The 20,084-nt window shown below is 41.8% G+C and overlaps 3 non-coding genes across 3 annotated transcripts; all 3 read right to left on the minus strand.

Annotated features, from left to right (window-relative positions):
- Positions 1 to 4,041: 4,041 nt before the first annotated feature.
- On the minus strand, positions 4,042 to 4,113 carry trnaw-cca (transfer RNA tryptophan (anticodon CCA)). The gene has a single exon. It is a non-coding gene; the product is annotated as a tRNA-Trp (tRNA).
- A 1,441-nt stretch (positions 4,114 to 5,554) lies between these two features.
- Positions 5,555 to 5,628, minus strand: trnan-auu (transfer RNA asparagine (anticodon AUU)). Its single transcript has one exon. It is a non-coding gene; the product is annotated as a tRNA-Asn (tRNA).
- A 3,165-nt stretch (positions 5,629 to 8,793) lies between these two features.
- Positions 8,794 to 8,866, minus strand: trnak-uuu (transfer RNA lysine (anticodon UUU)). The gene has a single exon. It is a non-coding gene; the product is annotated as a tRNA-Lys (tRNA).
- Positions 8,867 to 20,084: the final 11,218 nt, after the last annotated feature.

Here is a 20,084-nt window from a genome sequence, read left to right on the forward strand (position 1 = left end):
CTTACCTGTTACAGGAGGCGTTGTAGGACTTTTTTAGTTCAGAAAAAGCTATCAATTCATCTTACATTTCTACTCCATCAATATTAGCAATGCTATCTTTACTAAGCTCTAAATATAGCTCTAAATAAATGCCAGTTTTAAAATACATTTTAAAATAAATGCTATTCCATATGTTGTAACTTTGTGGTATTTAGAAATTTTATCTGAGGATGCAAGGGAAAGTATTATACAACTGTGAAAGAGGCTTGTATTTTAATACAATTTTCGATCAAAAGAAAACCAAAGTCCCTATGATATTACCGTCAATATCCCTTGATATCAACGTTCAGTTGAAAGATTTGAAGAAACTCTCAAACAAGCAACTGCAGTAGCAGAGAGTTTTGATTTGAACCGATGCTTGCAGCTCAATACTCCATTCATCCTTGAAAGAAGCAAAGACAGGGATGTTTTGAGTGTCTCCATGATCCTCTTCTCAATCCAAAAGAAAGGTTTTATATGATCCTGATCCCAATAGAAAAAGGGTCAATTTCAGCCTGCACTGATGTCCCTTCAAACGTTTTATAAGAACTCTGGTCCATTTCTTCTTCTGAACGAGACTATGGGAGTGAGTATTTTGACGTCGAACTCGGATTTAAATAGAGGAACACTACACTACATTGGGCTACATGTGTGACAAAGCGTTTACTTTCCGACCTCTTGATAGCTCAATTGCTAGATCTTAAGACTGTAGACAAAAACAGTGGGCATTTCTTATGTCCCTGGTTTGAATCCAGCTCGAAGGATGGTGTTTTCTTGTTCCTTAATCAAAAAGTGAAAATTGCAAATTTGTCTTTTACTTTGATGTTCACCCAAAAGCTCAGTATACAAAGAAGTAAAGGCTCCTGTTCTGGATAATCCTCACGTCTGATTGTTTTGCTTAGACCTTTAAAATGTACACTGTGGACTGTTTGCTCTTCCTAACACAATTAAAAAGCCGCTGACAAACTTAACGATCGGGAGTTTAGTTCAGTGATAGCGCGCACTTAAGATGCTCCGTTATCTATCGCCGGCATCTCTGTATTCTTTTTAAACGCGATATTGTTTATTTTTCGTGTGTGAATTTCAGGCTGACTCATAAACCCTTTGTCTGTTTTAAAGATACATTATTTTAAACCAGACATAATGAAAGACGTAGTAACTAGACACACGTACAACACACATGAATAGTAGCAGCTCTGAACTCAATGTGGTGCTGGATGGGAATGCAATACAAACGCCAATGGCACAATGGATAACGTGTCTGATTACGGATCAGAAGACTGTAGATTTCTACTCCTTCCTGGTTCGTGAAAAAGCTTTTAAACCACACTACTCAACACTGACATCGTAGTATGTGAGGTCCTACACAACCTTACTATCGACTGGATGACTGGTCTTCTGTTCTATCTCCGATTCTTTCCGTACATTCCTGCTATTTCACCACCGTTATTGTAGAATAACAGCCACAGACACGAGAAGATATACTATTCCGAACAAATGTCTTAAAAAATCACGTTGAAAAGGGTGACAATAAGTTTTTGTTTCTTTAAGGTAACCTTATTTTTGCCTGTAAAGTTCACATTATTTTCTGTAGCCGCAAATCCCCAATATTTCTGCTGTCTCTGGAGAAACACAAGCGTGGAGTCAAATCATATTAAATAACACAACACATCTATTAATGTAACACCCAGATGTGACAGAACACATGTAAGACTTACACACAGCTTTTAATATGTATCTATAGTGAATTTGCAGGTATCCTGGGGAGGGAAGAGAACTGATTTTAAGGAAATACATATTTAAAGGGGATGTAAGTCTTAAATGTGTTTTGTCACATCTGGGTGTTAACTGAATAATTTTTTAGCATTATTTATTGTGTTTTGACTCTATACTTGTGTTTCTCAGGAGACAGCAGAAATATTGATGTTAACATTTATATTCACATTCCCGGTGATATTGACATAGGTACTCAACTATTTACTTGTAGTTTGACTCGTGTAAAAAGTTGAAAATCTCTCCAAACATCAAGATGGCTAAGGACGTGCAAAGAAACTCAATCACATTTAGAGAAGGTAATGTTTAGATCGGATTAATTCGAAGTGTGTCTCTGGGTGCGTTTGATCTACCAACATTGTGTTTAACTGAAGGACACCCTGACTGAGTGTGCCATAGAAACTAACACATGTCGTATTCTTCTACATTCACAGATTTTTGGCTAAAGTAAAAACAAATCGTTGTCATTTTCTTGCCAGCTGGCAGTAATTATTTTGCATTGATAAGAAAGATGAGCACTTTATCTTTCGCAATGTGTGGATTTCTTGAAAAACAAGTTGTGCCAAAAACTAAATGAACACTTCCTTTAAACATAATGCAGAAGCATGTTGTCTATAACAATAAGCGGTGCGAGAAGACAGGAAGAAAGGCACCGCTGGGTTTTGAACCTACGATCTTCTGTTTACTAGACAGGCGCTTTAACTAACTAAGCCACAACGCCGGCAAAGTACTTCCCTTTTACAGCCAGGTGGACACACCACTCTGTCACATCTTTGTTCGGTGTGCGGTGAGCCTGCTCGCTGAGCAAGTTGAGAAAGGATGTGAAATGGCTTTTATCCGGCAGTTTCATTACTAAGGAGCTCAATATTTTTTATGATGATCTACAGGGTGTCCAGTGCAACACAGGCGATGGACTGCTGGGATTTGGAGCCAGGATTTCCCGTTATCTAGACAGGTGCTTTAACCAACTAAGCCACGGCGCCGGCAGAATTCTCCTCTTTTACTGCCGATTGGACACACCGCTCTGAGACACCTGCGTTCAGTAAGCGTTGAATCGGCTGGCTGAGCACGTTGCCTCCTTTACATTCAATAGGAGCCCCGACACTAAGAGAAACGTACGGAAATGGCTTTTATCGGGCACTTTTCATGTCCAGTGCGCTTGACATCTCCCACAGACGACAGAGTTCATTTACGACACTTTTCCTTTCTTTCTTTCTTCTTTCTGTACTATTTGATGGAAAAAAACGAGAAACCATGTAAGGTTAAATGTCTTTTTTCATGGAGAAAACGTGCACCAGGAAATGTTGTGTTTAGAAGAAGTGAGTTAACGTGAAAAGTGACCTAATTTACCGGAGCAAATGCTCACCTAGCAAGGTCTGCTTTACTACAAGAGAGAAGTAGAGTGAAAGACGTGATCATTTCACGCCGTTGTGGAACAAAACGCTTTTTTCTTTGAATTCTAAATCAATTAGAAATTCAGAGCGACACATAAATGCTTTGTCTGTTTAAAAGTGATGATTTTTTAAAACTGATAAAAATGTAGAAAGCACGTTTCTCTCAAATTGTAGATGTGGTGGTGTACTAGTAGCGGCGCTGAACTCACCAAAGCGCAATTCAGTTATGTGACGGGCTAGTGGTTTAATGGATAACGCGTCTGATTTCGGTCTATAAGATTGTCGATTCGACTTCTACCGGGGTTGTGTGATTTAAATCAGGCTCCTCAGAAATAGATGTCCGTTATGTAAATAAACCGCACCTGAAAGCAAACGTTGGGTCTGGTTTCCTTTCTTTCCTGCATGAAATAGCAAATCGTTACAAAAAACACCAGCTAATGTCCTATAGCATTAATCATTTAAGCAAACATGAATATACTGTAGGTCTTGGTACATGGGAGTGGATTTCAACTACAATTAAAAAAGGACAAATTATAATTACAGGCTTCAGACACTTTTTCATACAAAAGTGACCAAACACTCCCTAACTTTCAGGTTTGCTTGAAACTGTAACAAAAAAGCGGTCTGAAACTTCCATTCTCTGATGTCACTGTCTCTAAAGTCGTGATGTTTCGCGGATGTGCAGTGTGCCTTTTCTCTTGTCGTGTTCAAGATGAAACACTGCATAAACTCCTGACTGGGTGTTCCATACTGCTCTGTTATTTCATTCAGATTACCTAGGTGGTGTACAGATAAAACGCAACTGCGTGGTGTAAAATCCAGGTTCGGCACCAGGAGCATCTACAAACACATCAGCTGACCTCGACGTGATTTGAACACGCAACCTTCTGATCTGGAGTCAGACGCGCTACCGTTGCGCCACGAGGTCACTCACCATAAGGGCTTTTAATTCACCCAAAGAGAACAATCAGCGTCCCTGAAAAAAATTTTCAAAAAAGATTTCATTCTCTCCTGTGAGGAGCGCCGCTATTCCAACGAGGGTCTCTTCTTCCCAGACCACAGATTATTCTTCCTGCCCGGCTCTTTCACAGAGAGCAGACACACCGTCCCCACTAATGTCTTCACTACATCTACAGATCTGACCCCCTACAGCCCCGATATTCCTGGACAGGATATTTACCACCAGCCTCGTGAACTTCTCATCTTGTCCTCTCCCAGGAGGAGAACAATTAACACAGCATCCTCTCTCCATTTAGCAAATAACACAAAACACTGTTTACCTTTGAAGACAGAAAACCAGGCTGCTCCAGGTGAGGCTTAAACTCACAAACTCGGCATGACTCCACTGATTATGTCATTTGACATGGCCTGACCCAGGAAAGAGATTGGAAGTCGAGAAGTTATGGTGTTGTTTTAATACTTGCCTACTCTTTTAATTTTAAATAAAAAATATTTTATTTTGGAGTACTTTCAATTGATAATCCTAGTCCCGATGAACGATTCTGGGCCATGATGCATCTTGAATAATGTTCTTATAGGCTTCAGTTTGGAAAAGTGCGCTCTTCAGAAGCTACTGAAACTGCTAATGGTTACATAACACTTAATGCAAAAGCAACGTTCGGGTTTGAAAAAGAATATTACTTGCTATGAATACAAACACTGTTACAGGAGGCGTGTTAGGGATATTTTATCTTAGATCATCAATTCATCTTACATTTCTTCTCCATCTATATCAACAGCGTAATCGCTACCGAGCGCTAAAGGCAGGTCCTGGCAATACAATCTTCTTTAGAAAACATTTTAAAGCTATTTCCACTACCATCCCTAAAGTAAAAGATACCGATTGCACACAACTCATAAAATATCTTTTCCAGGGACGTTGTAGCTAGATGCAAATTACAATCGAAAGTGTATCAGCTTTAAAATTTTCTTTTGGATCCACAGGACGATCAGTACGAGACTCAAAATATACCTGTGATTGATTGTATAGCATAGATTGAACAGCATTTATGTTAAAATTAAGGTAAATATATCAAAATATCAACATCCAACTTCACAGTGCTAACGCAACAATGCTTGTCAAATTCTCAAACAAATCCACGTTGTATTTCTTAAGTATTTTAGCAGAGGATACAACAGGAGTATAAATGATATCTCCCGCCAGCCCTTCAAAGATACTTTTCCATGGGTGAATATGGATTTCTGGGGAGTTGCGGTGTTGATCACTATTGGACTTCCCTGGTCTCAAGTGTTGTTGTTGGACACGGGCAAAAGACTCGCATTTTCGGCAAATATAAAGAGGGTTAAAGTTTCGGCTTTTGTGGAGACAGTGTTAACATTGACAATAATAATAATAATAATAAGAAGATCGTCCCTGGGTGGTTTTGAACCACCAACCTTTTAGTTAATAGCCAAACACGCTTGCCGGTTGCACCACAGAGACTGATGAGAAAGGCTTTGCTCCATTCGCACCTTTCTGGTAAGAAAATAAACATTGCTTGCATTTTCTTGCCAGTCGGCAATATTCCTACTGCTCTGATAGCCAAGAATTAAATTTCATTTTTCACAAGCTGTATGAATTTCTTGAAAAACAAGTTGTTGCAGAAAGGAAATGCATTAATGCATTAAACTAAATCAAGCCCTATGCGGTTGTCCAAAATGGTACTTTCTGCACAAAAAGACAGGAAGAAGGGCACAGCTGGGATGTGGAGCCAGGATCTCCAGTTAACGAGACAGATACTTAAAGCAACTAAGCTACAGCGCCTGCAGAATTCTCCTCTTTTACAGCCGCTTGGACACACCACTCTGAGACACCAGCGTTCAGTAAGCCCTGAGTCTCCTGGCTGAGCAAGCTGCCTCCTTTACACGGAACAGGAGCCCTGACTGTAAGAGAAACGAAGAGAAATGGCTTTTATTGGGCACTTTTCATGTCCAATGCGCTTGACATCTCCCACAGACGACAGAGTTCATTTACCACACTTTTCCTTTCTTTCTTCTTTCTGTACTCTTTGATGAAACAAAATGAGAAATCATGTAAGGGAAAATGTCTTTTTTCATGGAGAAAACATGCACCAGGAAATGTTGTGTTTAGAAGAAGTGAGTTAACATGAAAAGTGACCTAATTTACCGGAGCAAATGCTCACCTAGCAAGATCTGCTTTACTACAAGAGAGAAGTAGAGTGAAAGACATGATCATTTCACACCGTTGTGGAACAAAACGCTTTTTTTGTCAAGACAGAAAACCAGGCTGCTCCAGGTGAGGCTTAAACTTTCAGCCTCGGCATGACTCAACTGATTATGTCATTTTACTGTACATGGCCTGAACCTGGAAGAAGATTGGAAGTCAAGACGTTATGGTGTTGTTTTAATACTTTCCTACTCTTTTAATATTCAGGTTAAATATTTTATTTTGGAGTACTTTCAATTGATATTAATCCTAGTCCCAATGAACGATTCTGGGCCATGGTGCATCTTAAATAATGTTCTTATAGGTTTCATTTCCAAAAACAACTCAGTAGCAGGCTATGCGGAACAAGCAAACACATTAGAACTGTTGTGAATGCAGTGGAAATAATTAAGTCACTAAATAACAAGCTTATGCACCACTCACTTGAAAATTGTTATATTTAACAAAAATTGCTTTCCAGACACCACAACTATTCACAATAATTTTATCAATACATGTCTTAATGAAAAGTGTAATTTTTTAATAATTAACTTTAATGTCCATCTTTATTAGTAGATGTATTACATGTACAGCCTTTAATATGCGATATTGAATTTTCAGGTATCCTGGGGAGGGAAGAAAACTGAAATGAAGGAAATACATATTTAAAGGGGTGTGTTCTGTCATATCTGGGCGTTTGAATAGATTTGTTGTATAAGTTATTGTGATTTCACTCTATACTTGTGTTTCTCAGGAGAAAGTAGTTACATTGGGGATTTGAGGGTATAGAAAATTGTGCTGTATGGGTAAATGTAAGGATATGTTGAAAAAACGCATTGTCACCTTTGTGAATGTCATTATTAGATACCTGTTGATTGTTTAGCGACCTAGGCCTCCCTCTGGACTCTGCACTGAATTGAAAGCTACGGGAGCTCCTCACTGCTTGTCCTGTATTGTTACCTGTGCTCTCGTCTACATTATCTACGTGCAGCACAGCACCAAGAACACCATAAACTTTGTTATGGAAAGTGCTTAAGAGCATGAAAAATATTGAACATTTCAAACATTCATAGAACAACTTGAAAAACTGAAGGACAAAAGACCATCTATTCACAGTAGTTGCAAGAAAATCAGTCGCCTGACTAGGGACCTAGAGATAAAAAGTTCAATATTCTACTGACTGGGCTATTTCTATCTACTCAGTTTCTCTCTGAAACAACCTTTTTCAAGAAATTTGCAAAATTTAAATACAATACTTGCTTAAAAGTGCAGATTATTTTTTACCCAAAACTGCAAATGGAGAAAACTCTGTGGTACAATTGCTTAGTGCGGCCAGGTTGGGACTAAAATTATAGTAAGGTGATGGTTCAAGCGCATCCAGGCACACCTTTCTCACTGTTCCAACGTGAACATCATCTATGGAAAAAATGGCATAAAATGTTTAACAGATTATTGACCTTATTGATACCGACGTCTTACCACTTGGCCACCACACCTGCAGTTCCGCTTACTTTCCCATCAAGGCTAGCATGTTTTTTAAAATACAAAAAAGTTAAATCTTTGAGCACAAATTGCCATGGTAGGAGGAATAAAACAAATATGACTGTTCAAATTAATTCTATTGAAACTGATTTAATCGTGCAGAATGTACAACAACAAAACCATGATTCTTAACAAGGAGATACTGGGCAGCAGTGGGATTCCGACTCATGCCTTCGAAGAGACGGAGCTTTAATCCAGCTCCTTAGAGCGCTCGGCCGGGTTACCCTTGATAGCAGCTTTTCAGCACTTGTAGTCTGACTTTGTGGTGTTATTCTGCATGGAAGAGACTGCACCTCCTTTTTCTGAGATGCTTTCTCTCACTTGGTGAAATATTCACTTCTTTGGCCCTCTGAATATAGTTCTTCTGTTAAGCAGGCTTCAGACTCTGCTTATAGCACCCGTGTAGAGATTTTATTTTTACAGGAAGACGCATTCCGAAACGTATCTCTGTAGTTTTTTAAAAGCTTTGAACAGCGTATTTTATACAACGCACAAACAGTATTCTAAATTCACACGGCAGATCTGTGCAGCAATCATACTCGATTTGACTGTGATTCTGAAATACTTCTAGCAAACATATTCAGGTTTCCTTGAACCTTTAATAAAAAAAATACTTTGCGATGTTCCGCAGATGTGCAGTGTGCCTTTCCTCTTGTCGTATTCAAGAGTACTCACTGCAGGAGCTCCTCACTGCGTGTCCTTTACTCTACTGTGATTTCTTTTAATTTATTTACGTGGAGTGTGGGAGGAAGATCACCTTGAACATTTTTGGTTTGTGAAAGGAAACACTAAAGAAAATACAAGTGATGAACATTTAAAATAACCACAGTACAGCTAGAAGAGGGAAAGATAAAAGACGATTTAGAATGACATTCACAATAGATTGAAGAAAAGCACAACAGCCCAAACAGGGACTTGAACCCTGGACCCTCAGATTAAAAGTCTGATGCTCTACCTACTGAGATATCCGGGCTCTAGAAAAAGCAAAGCCACTGCTGGGATCCTCGCAAATCACATGTCTCTTCTTGTGCCGAAGTGCAGTCATACCTGACCCATCTGGAATGACCACTGACAGACTTTATCCAGAAGCGACGGCACAACTCCCAGTAGAATGAGCGAGAAATACAGAACGACACGAGGAGTCAAAGGGCTCCCACAAGTCATCTTTCCTCACATTACTGATTTTTTCACTAAGAATTTGACCTTTTCACAATCAGATTTTTTCGCATTTAATAAGATCTTTTAATCAACAACATTTAAGAAAGAAAACAAATGGAACATTTTTTGGAACAATAATAAAAAAAAAACTTTCAATGTCTTGGTTGTATAAGTGTGCACACCCTTTATAAAGGGGGTAGCAACTGTGCTGAAATTTAACCAGTCACATTCCAGATCATGTACAAAGGTTATTTGCCTTTGCCAGACATCAATTGTATTGATTCTTATTAGTCCTATTTAATATCAGCTGATCACATATAACTAACCAATCTCGGAGAATGTACGTTCAAACTGCAGAGCTGAACCTGAAGAGAAATCCGACCGCTGATTGTCACCAAAGAATGTCGTTACAAATTATCTGCGGAGTTGTTTTACGTATCCGGCCACCTCTTTCCTTTCTACTTTGCAGTGAGCACAATTCTTTCAGTTTCTTCTCTTGTATTTTCCTTGCTGTCCCTTTCCCCCATGTGGAGATGGATCCACAACCGAAACCCTGTTTGCAGCCTGTGTTTCTGCAGCGTCAGTCTGTATGAGGAGAGGGTGTTAAACAGCTCCAGTGGCGCAGTCGGTCAGCGCGCGGTGCTTATACAGCAATGCACAGCAGAGTCATGCTGAGGTTGTGAGTTTGAGCCTCAACTGGAGCAGTGTGACCTGTGTATTTAGCTACTTGTTAAGGATTCGGCCAGTGAAACCGAAACCAAGTAATGAACCCACTTGCAGGAGCCGATAGAGACAAGTCGTGCTCCAAATACCATAGACGAAGGAGAGAGCCGAGAGTCCAGGGGAAGCCAGAGATCCAAACTGAGAGAGAGCAACCGAAGCCGAGCCGTAATCCAAAAAACCTAGTAAGAGGGGAGAAACCAAAGTCGGAACCTGAATAGTACGAAGAGGTAGAAGGCGTAACGCAACTAAGTAGCTCTAAAGGCCAACCAATACTGAGCGAAGAGGTAGGGAAAGACTAGATACAAGATGAGACGGAGGTGTTACCAGGTGATTATTTCTTCACATAACCCTTGCAGAAAAAGAAAAATTAGGACCTCATCCTCCCAGTGAGTCTCTGCTGCTGCTACTCTAAAGTCTATGGCATAATCCTGTGCAGACCTGCGGCCCTGGCGGATAGATGAGAGGCGGTAGGAGTCTTGTCCAGCTGAGGAACGACAAAAAAAAACCTTAAATTTTTCTAAAAAGAGATCATAGTCCTGTACCTCAGGAGCCCTGCGATCTAGTAGGACAGTTGCTCAATCCAGAGCACGGCCAGTTAACAGAGAAACTAATGTACGAAGGCAATCTTGTCTTGAGGAGAAAAAAAAAGTTTCCTGATGGAGCCTGAAAACCAACGCACACTGTGCTAAGAAACCCCGACATCTCGTAGGGTTGCTGTCAAACCTGTCAGGTGGTGTAAGTGGAAGAGGTCGAGGAGCGGGTGTAGAAGCTGGCGGGGGCGGAGCCAAAGCGGCAGCTCCAGCGTTACTTTCACTATTACTGGTAGGCAGCATTGCCGACAGGTGCTGAAGTCTGTTGGACGGAAGCCTGTAACTGGAGTAAGGCTTGCCAGTATTGATCCAAAACCGAGCGAAATTCCTCTTGTTCTGCTGGGTCCATGTTAAGTGGCTCAGTATTCTGTTAAGGATTCGGCCAGTGAAACCAAAACCAAGTAATGAAGCCACTTGCAGGAGCCGATAGAGACAAGTCGTGATCCAAATACCGTAGACGAAGGAGAGAGCTGAGAGTCCAGGGGAAGCCAGTGATCCACTTCTTGGGTAGATGAGATATATGCCCTTAAGTAGGTTAGCAGCTCTTGATTCATACGCTCAGTTTGACCGTTGGCCTGAGGGTGGTAAGCTGAAGTAAGCGAAACAGTGACTTACAGAAGGCATTCCGAAATTGTGAAATAAACTGGGGGCCCCTATCGGAAACAATGTCTTTAGGGATGCCATGAAGACGGAAGATATGCAGTACGAACAGGTCTGCTAGTTCCCTAGCCGAAGGCAAGGAAGGTAGGGGAATAAAATGGGCAGATTTAGAGAAACGATCTACTACTGTCATGACTGTCGTGTATCCTTGGCTTGGTGGAAGGTCAATAATAAAATCAACTGAGAGGTGGGTCCAAGGACGGTTGGGGATAGGTAAAGGTTGAAGAGGGCCTGCCGCCCTCATCCGAGAAGACTTAATTCGGGAACAGATAGAGCAGGCCTGGACATACTCCTTGACATCTTTAACCATGGTTGGCCACCAGAAGTCTCTAGAGATGAAATCCAAGGTACGTCAGAAGACAGAAGACAGAAGATCTGACTGGGGTTGAGACAAATAACTTGTCCGGAGGGCACTAAGGAGGTACAGTTTGTCCAGCCAAGGCGCGCCTAGCTACAACTTCTATGTCCCATCTGACAGCTGCCAGGAATTTACCAGAAGGGATGATGGGTTCGGGAAGCAGTTCAGCCTCAGGGGGGTCGTGGATCTGTGAGAGAGCATCAGCTTTGATGTTCTTAGAGCCTGGAGTGTAGGTGATAAGGAAATTAAATCTGGAGAAAAAGAGGGACCATCTGGCCTGGCGAGGACATAGACGTTTGGCCGATTGTAAAGACTCCAAGTTTTTGTGATCTGTGTATATCAAGAATGGATGATGAGCTCCCTCCAGCCAGTGTCTCCATTCCTCCAATGCTAACTTAATAGCCAGAAGCTCACGGTTACCAACATCATAGTTCATCTGTGCAGGGAATAACTTCTTAGAAGGAGCAGGGGTGAAGAATTTGTCTTTCTCCATGACGTTGAGAGAGAACAGCGCCCACACCATGGCCAGAAGCGTCCACCTCAACAACAAAAGGCAAAGAAGGATCAGGGTGTTTCAGGATGAGGGCAGTAGTGAACAGGTGTTTCATGTCCTGAAATGCCTCTTCTGCTTGAGGGGTCCATTTACCTTGTCTGGGTCCTTTGCGAGTTAAACAGGTTATGGGAGCAACCACCGAGCTGAAGTTTCAAATAAACCTCCTATAGAAGTTGGCAAAATCAAGAAACCGTTGCATGTGTTTAAGGTTCTTGGGTGTGGGCCAATCAGTAATTGCAGAGACTTTACTTGAGTCCATTTTCACCCCTTCTGGAGAGATGATGTAACCTAAAAAGTGAATCCTAGAAGCATTAAAAGTGCACTTCTCCAGTTTGACATAAAGTTTATTCTTTATGAGTCGGGAGAGAACTTCTCTGACATGGAGAACATGATCCTGGAAGGTATTAGAGAAAATTAGAATGTCATCAAGGTATACCAAGACAAACCTTTGTAGTGTAAGAAAACCGGCTCAGGGACGCCAAATATGTAATCATAGTGGCTCTCTGAAGGCACCAGTTCTGTAGGGTTTGGGCATTTACTGAGACAATTATTAATTGTAGCAGTAAATCACAAAGTTGATTCTTTTGATGGCTTTAGAATCCAACCATGCGACATAACTCAAACAACGCACACACACAGGTACTAATACACGAGGATACATTTATTAATACATAGAATATGCATATAAACCTAACAGATCTTATCGAGAGGGTTATCAGAATACAAAAGGTATATATTCAATCAGTTACAAAGTGTTACACATATCAATAGGACATACGTTCAGTATATCATTCATTAAGACCGTTTCATAAATGAACTTGGTTATAACTTCTACATTAGATACTCGAAACAAGTACATAACTCTTAGGAATTAAATTGATATCAACTGGTTGGGATAACAATTGAATTCTCGAGCTGTAATGCATTGAAGTTGAATACTCATCCAATCTTTGGGAATTCAGATCTCCTGCGGGCACAAAGAAACAGTTGCAGGCTTGTTGCTGTCCAATCCGCGCTCTCTGGCTCGGTGCCAGGCTGTGCTGTGCGGCTTGCGACGGTGCGCTGCTGATGCTCACTGTTGGCTTTAACTAGCAAAGTTTGTGCACAGGAGAAAAGATGACTGTGGGTCCCAGCAAGTCAGGAAGAGGACCGGTTCGTTCCTGATGAAGAGCTAGTTCTGAATAGTGATTCAGCTGTCCACAGTTCCAACCTGTTCACGAGGCCTGCTGCTGGTTACTCTCTGGCAACCTCCACTCTACACTCTTAGAACAAAGGAAAGTTCTGGCACTCGGACACACTGGCCGTTCCGTGGTTGTCCGGGCTGAGTCTCAGGATGGTCAGGAGGCGCTCTGCGAGAATGTCCTGCCCTTGGGAGCCTTCTGCTCCTGGGCTGTCCTGCCCTGGAATTCTCCTTTGAATTCCCTTTAGAACAGTCCACAGAATCCTCTCCAGAATCTTACTGAATCTCCTCTGAATCTTCCCTTTCTTGTTGAATCTCCCAGGCTCTCTGTGTTGCCTGTTTTTACCTGGAGGAACTTCAGCTTATTGATTGGTTGAAAGTTCCATGGGCATCAGAGTCCCACGTGGGTTACTCGGCCCTACCAGTCCCTGATTGGTTGATCAAGGTGAGATATGAGTCACTTACTCCTGACACTTAGGAATGCAGTCCAGATGTCCATCTGACACTCCCTAGACAGATAGGCGCCAATGGATGACCATTGATCATGATAGCCAGGCTTAGCTCCCTTTGGGAGCTGCCCTAGGACCTTAAATCACCCTGCATGAATGGTCTCTCTGTGGCTGCACCACAGAGATGAACAGAGAAATGGGGCCTCATTTGGGAAGGCTCAGAACACTTAATTCTTTCTTATTAATAAGCCTCGCCGCTACAGTAGCAGATCACAAAAAATATAATTAATAAAGGTTTGAAACACTGCTGGGGCATTTACCAAACAAAAAGGCATGACCAAATATTCATAATGTCCATGGGTTGTCATGAATGCTGTCTTCCACTCGTCCCCTTCCCGAATACGGATTAAATTATAAGCCCCTCGTAGATCCAGTTTGATGAAGATCTTGGCCCCATGCACGGACTCAAGCGCTGCCGGAATTATGGGCAAAGGGTACCGGTTCTTAATAGTGATCTCATTAAGGCCACTATAATCAATACAGGGACGGAGCCAACCATCCTTCTTTTCCACAAAAAAACTGGCACAAGCAGGAGAAGTGGATGGGCGTATAATTCCAGCCTTCAGAGAATCTTGTATATATATTTTCAGGGCCTCGGATTCCATATTGGAGAGTGGAATATACGACCTTTAGGAGGAATAGTTCCTGGCAAAAGGTCGATGGCACAGTCATAATGTCGGTGGGGTGGGAGAGCCAAGGCCTCTTGCTCATTGAAGGCTTCCTGTAGATCAGAATATTGGGGGGGGTATCGTAGGAACACCAGAAGGGGGCGTTTCCATGAGTGCAACTCTTACAACCTTGCAGACGACAGCAACTACCAATACATTGGGGTCCCCAAGTTAAAATTTCTCTACGGGCCCATGAAATGTAAAGGTCATTCTGTTGGAGCCAGGGAAAGCCTAGTACAAGGGGATGTGATGGGGTCTCGAGGAGATAAAACCTTATTAAAAAATCTTATTAATTCAGTTTGCCATCTTATAAGTCCTGGAGACACTGGGGAACCATCAATAGATTGTCCATGAAGAGGAGGAGTCACCTGGGTCAGGGGTAATTTCCAAGCTTGAGCTAAGGAGGCGTCGATGAAGTTCCCTGCTGCCCCCGAGTCAATAAAAGCAAGAAGTGGCGTCTGTTTATTACCCCAAAACAGTGTAGACATAATAGAAAATCCTGAGGAAAACTTAGAGGATTGAGTTAACTCACTCACCACAGGATCTTGAGTAGTAGGGAGGCGCCTCAAAGACGAATGTAAAGCAGGGCAGTCAGCTTTAAAGTGTCCTAATTTTCCACAGAACATATAGTGGCCCTCTCGTCTGCATCTCTCTCTTTCTTCTGGAGTTAACCGGGTGCGGGCAATTTCCATAGATTATTCCGAGTCTACAGTGTTGGTAGGTGGTGGCTGAGGAACCTCTAGTATCTGTGTCTGAGATCTTTCTCTATTCCTCTGACAAATTCTAAACTCTAATTCCAACACCTGGGAAATTACTTCCTCCAAAGTTCTGCCCAACTGTTGTATAGTTACCAGGTGATCCTTTATTTCTTTAGTAAAAGTGGAGAAACCAAAGTCGGACCCAGAACAGTACGAAGAGGTAGAAGGTGTAGCGCAACTAAGTAGCTCGAAAGGAAAACCAATACTGAGCGAGGAGGTAGGGAAAGACTAGTGCTTAAATACAAAATGAGACGGAGGTGTGGTGGTGAAAGCGTACACTGATAGGTAGACTAATGAACTAAGACTATGCCTTCTTCTACCTCTTTCGTTGCCGGGAGGCAGGGATCGTAACACATGGTTCTAGTGTAATACTGCTACTACAGCTACTACTACTGCTGCCACTGACACAACTGCAACTAATAAAATTTTACAGCTACTCCTACTGCTACTACTAATGTTACTAAAGCTACTAGTAGTACTGTTACTGCTACTAATACTGCTGCCACTGACACAACTGCTAATACCACTACTACCATTACTACTACGACCATGACTTCAGATTCTAATACTAATTCTGATACTAATACTCCTGCTACTATTACTGCTGTCATTACTACTAATAGTGATAAAAACAGAGCACTCACAGCTCTGTAGACATTGGTCTGGACTCTAGAAAGTGATTCCATTTGCAAGCAGCTCTGGACCTCGACACCTGTTGATGGGTCACTTCTATCAGACACAACATTGGAGCCCAAGCCCACCTACAAACACATTCACACACAGAGAGATACAGTATACACCTACACACTCACACACATTCACACACACAGACACTACACATACTGACTAACACCATACACATTTATACACACAATCAGACACATACATGCGCAAATACAAACTAGCACACATTCACAGACACACACATACTGTAGACACTACACTCAGAGATACACACCCACACACTGATACGCACACATTTACAGAATCACACATAGACAGTACACATACTCACAGACACAAACTCACACACTGATGGACATCACATACACTCTTACCTACAGTTACACTATAACAAACACTAACAAAAATACCACTAATATGACAACAGTAACACTATCACTATGACTAACACTATCATTATTACTAACTATAACACAAAGTTACTACTACACTACTAATACTAATAATAACAGTAATAATTCAGGTGGGTAGCTGCGTCAGCATGCGTAGGCTGCAAAGGAACAAGTAATAGGTTTTATTCCATGCTGAAAAAAAGAAGAAAGAGAGAAAGAGAGAGTGTGATACCTGAAGTAGTCTCCACGTCCGAAACGTTGTGTTCTCTTTCTTCTTTTTTTCAGCATGGAATAAACCTATTACTTGTTCCATAACAGTAATAATATCACTAAAACTAACATGACTACTAGTGTAAATAGTCTAACAGTATATCCATAATAAGCACTAATATTAACATGAATACACTAGTATTAGTATTAGTAGCTGTCCGTGACGTCACACTGCTGTTTGTGACGAAGGCGAGACACCTAGCCGGGCACAGTGACTCGGCGCGTGTCGCCGTGGTTACCATACTTATGATTTGTAAACAAATGGAAAATGCATTTTAACTGTTACTTAAACAAATTTATCAACTTGGAATATAATTATCTAGCTCTAGGATTAAATTCCTAAATAATAATTTGAATAACCATTCTTTAATTTCGGATTGAACATTATTAACACTAAACGCACTATGGTACTGTAATTGATCGATACAGGCGGTATTGACCGTTTTCTAGATATTTAAAACAGGGTCAAGAACGGGAAAAGAATCAGTACTCACCAGTCGATGAAGTTAATCGTTTATTCAACGGTTCTTCTGTTGATTTAATTGGTTGTCGATAGATAAGTGATCAATAACTCTTCACAGTGCGTTCCGCACACCTCCCGCGGTCTCGCTCGCTGATCCTGGCGCTCTGGCTGGTGTCTCTGACGTCACAGTGCTCTTTCTGACATATACAGATGCAGCCATTCAAAACAAGTGGGCGGTACCGCATTATTTTGCGGTGGGCTTTACACAGTCCACCGCGAGTTACCGTAAATTCTCCTATAATACCGCAAAAAAATAATAGTATCCGGAATTTCCGCAAGGTGGAGCTAATGAAGCTCAACCTCTCATGTTTGAGCTGTCGCCATCAAAGTCTTTAACGAAGATATTACTAATAGTATTAATAATGAATGACCTTGGACAAGCTGTAAACTCAAAGTATTGCCCTGGTCCACATTCTTTTTTTCATTGACCGTTTTTGTAAAAGTAACACCACAGCATTTTGCAATCACACATTTGTTTCCAATCATGCAAAGTACAGTAATTTTTGAGAATCGATTCACCATACCTTTCACATGCTCATAAAAGAGATTGATTTAGGAACATAACATATTACTGTATGCAAACTGTACTGTATACAGTATGTATATGTATATTTAATGTCTTAACTGTGCCCGTTTAAGTATTGAATATTCATATCTAATTTTACCACTGAAGGGAAATCTTAGTACCTGAGCATAAAAAGAATAGGAGCATACTGTAACACGTGTGAAGGCCATAAACGATATTAATTTTGGAACTTAAACATACAGTATATGGCTGGTCTCGGTACTTTAAAGAAAACATACACACCAGTATTCCATTTCTCCCTAAACATTTTAAGCATCGAAGTCTTTAACTAACGTGATACCGGAGTCAACAAGCATACTTTTAAAATTTGATTAAAAGGGAATATAATATGGAATCGCGTATCTAAAGAAATTAATAACGATATAATTATATTCATGTACCGCAACACAAGAATAGTACACGCTGTACATTGTCTGTTGATAATGTTTCTGTAGTGCTTTTTCAACACTCTCCATGTGACCTTGCTGGTGGCGCTGTGGGTTAGGCTCCTGACTTCCCTATCACAATGTCTGTGATCAAATCCCACTGAAGCCATGACTCTCTCCTTAACAAACATTTCTTTGAAAAAATGAAACGTTTCCCTGGGTCAAAGATTAAATGAAACCTCACTCGCACCAAACAAATTTATATTTCTAAATATAAATATTTCAAAATATCACAATATGATCGAATTTAAGTCATTTTAATAACAATGAATAGTCACCTAGTGGTAGTGGTAAAATTCCATATAAATATTCAATGCTAAAATGGGCACAGTAAAGACATTTACTGTAAATCTTTCTACGACCGAGTGCCCCTGTCGGTCAACCAATCACGTACCGCGGTGTTTTGCATCAATTACCTCCGGCACTTTGAATGGCTGCATCTGTATAACATCTCCAAAAAAAAAACACACCGGGCTTTGAAGAGAGGTGATTCATAACAGCCGGAGAAGGTGTAATATTTGTGTGCGTCAGCAGTGAAACTGCATGTTGATTGATGGAGGGCTGAGCGGGGAATAACGGTTGCTCAGGGTCACAGGTCATAGTGAATTTAGGAGCTAACTGGTTCGGAGTTACGGGTGCTCCAGGTGCTCCACAGTCCAAAGACGCTCTGGTGAGTGAATTGGCTGCTGGGAATGTTTGGCCCTGGTGTGACTGTATGCGGTGCTTGTGCCTCCGTGCAGTGGACTGGCGTCCCATCCAGGTGGTATCCTGCCTGTTGCTTGCCGAGGCTGCTCCGCGACCCTCAACCCGACTACTGACTGGGGTTCACTTCTTCAGGGGGGGAAGGCGCAGCCGATCAATACTTCCTGGTGGCTGAGGCCAAGAACTGGACAGAAGCCCTGACGTTTTGCAGAGAACATTACACCGACCTGACCTGGGTGAGGAGCCAGAGCGAGAATGAGTTAGTAAGAGTTACGGCCGGAGGCAGGGAGGTCTGGATCGGACTGTTCACCGAGCCCTGGAAGTGGTCCGATGGGGACGTCTCCACTTTCCGCCCCTGGCACGTGGGCGAGCCCAACAATTATGGCGGCATCGAGAGCTGTGGCGCCGTGAATCTTCAGGGGAGTGCGAGAGGCTCCTGGAATGACTATAATTGCAACACCACCTACGCTTTCTTCTGCTACAGTGGTAAGTTATCGCGGTGCCACTTCGACAGCCTTATGGGGGTAACCTTGCGGGGAACGTCGCCTTCACTTTGCTATTCCACGACCGCTTGTCCAGTTCGCACTTGTGGTGGCCCAGAGTCGGTCCCAGGGTGCACTGGGTGCAGTGGTTAGCATTGCTGCCTCGTAGTGCCTGAGCTCTGGGTTCAGTATCTGGGCTGTTGTCTGCATGGAGTTTGAATGTTCTCCTTGTCTTTGCGTGGGTTTTCTCCTGCAGTACGAAGACATGCTGGTAGGTTTTGAATCGGCTCCTGGGAAAATGAGCTGTGGTGTGTGCCCTGTGACGGACTGGCATTACTGCCAGGGTTAACCCTGCCTTGCACCTGTTGCTTGCTGGGATAGACTCTGGAGCCACCTTCAGAGCACCAGTCTTTTGTAATATTGTAAGTGATGTTTTGACGTCCTTGACCATATAACTGTCCCTCAGACCAGGCAGGGTGAATCACTTAATGCTACTTCAGAATGGGGTTTGCCTCTTTTTTTGTCTTCTATGCTGTTTTCATCCTTTCCTCCACAGGGAAGAGAGTGGTGCTGAGAGTAAGGATATTAATGGACTCGGAAGTGAATCCTAATGACCCAGATGTTAAAGAGTGGCTTCTGGTCCAGGTATAGGAAATCGACTACTAGATTGTGTCAGTGTGCATAGGTGGCTTGCGATATTCCAGGCTCCTCGTAAAGAAGAAACTAAGCAAATCATACTGTTGGAGCTGCAGTAGACAAAAAAGATCATCCAGTCAATGCTATGCATAATGAGCCACACATTGCTTTGTTATACAGAAATCAGAAATACACTCAATCATAATGGTTGTCACACATTGCACGCAGTGGATTCCTACCAATATGAATCATTATTGGGGATTTTCTTTGGTTAAAAAGCAGCATTTTAGGAATTCAGGAAACAATCAGATGAATATAAAGGGATAGTGTACTT

Source organism: Lepisosteus oculatus, chromosome 14, assembly GCF_040954835.1.
Source record: "Lepisosteus oculatus isolate fLepOcu1 chromosome 14, fLepOcu1.hap2, whole genome shotgun sequence".
Taxonomy (NCBI): domain Eukaryota; kingdom Metazoa; phylum Chordata; class Actinopteri; order Semionotiformes; family Lepisosteidae; genus Lepisosteus; species Lepisosteus oculatus.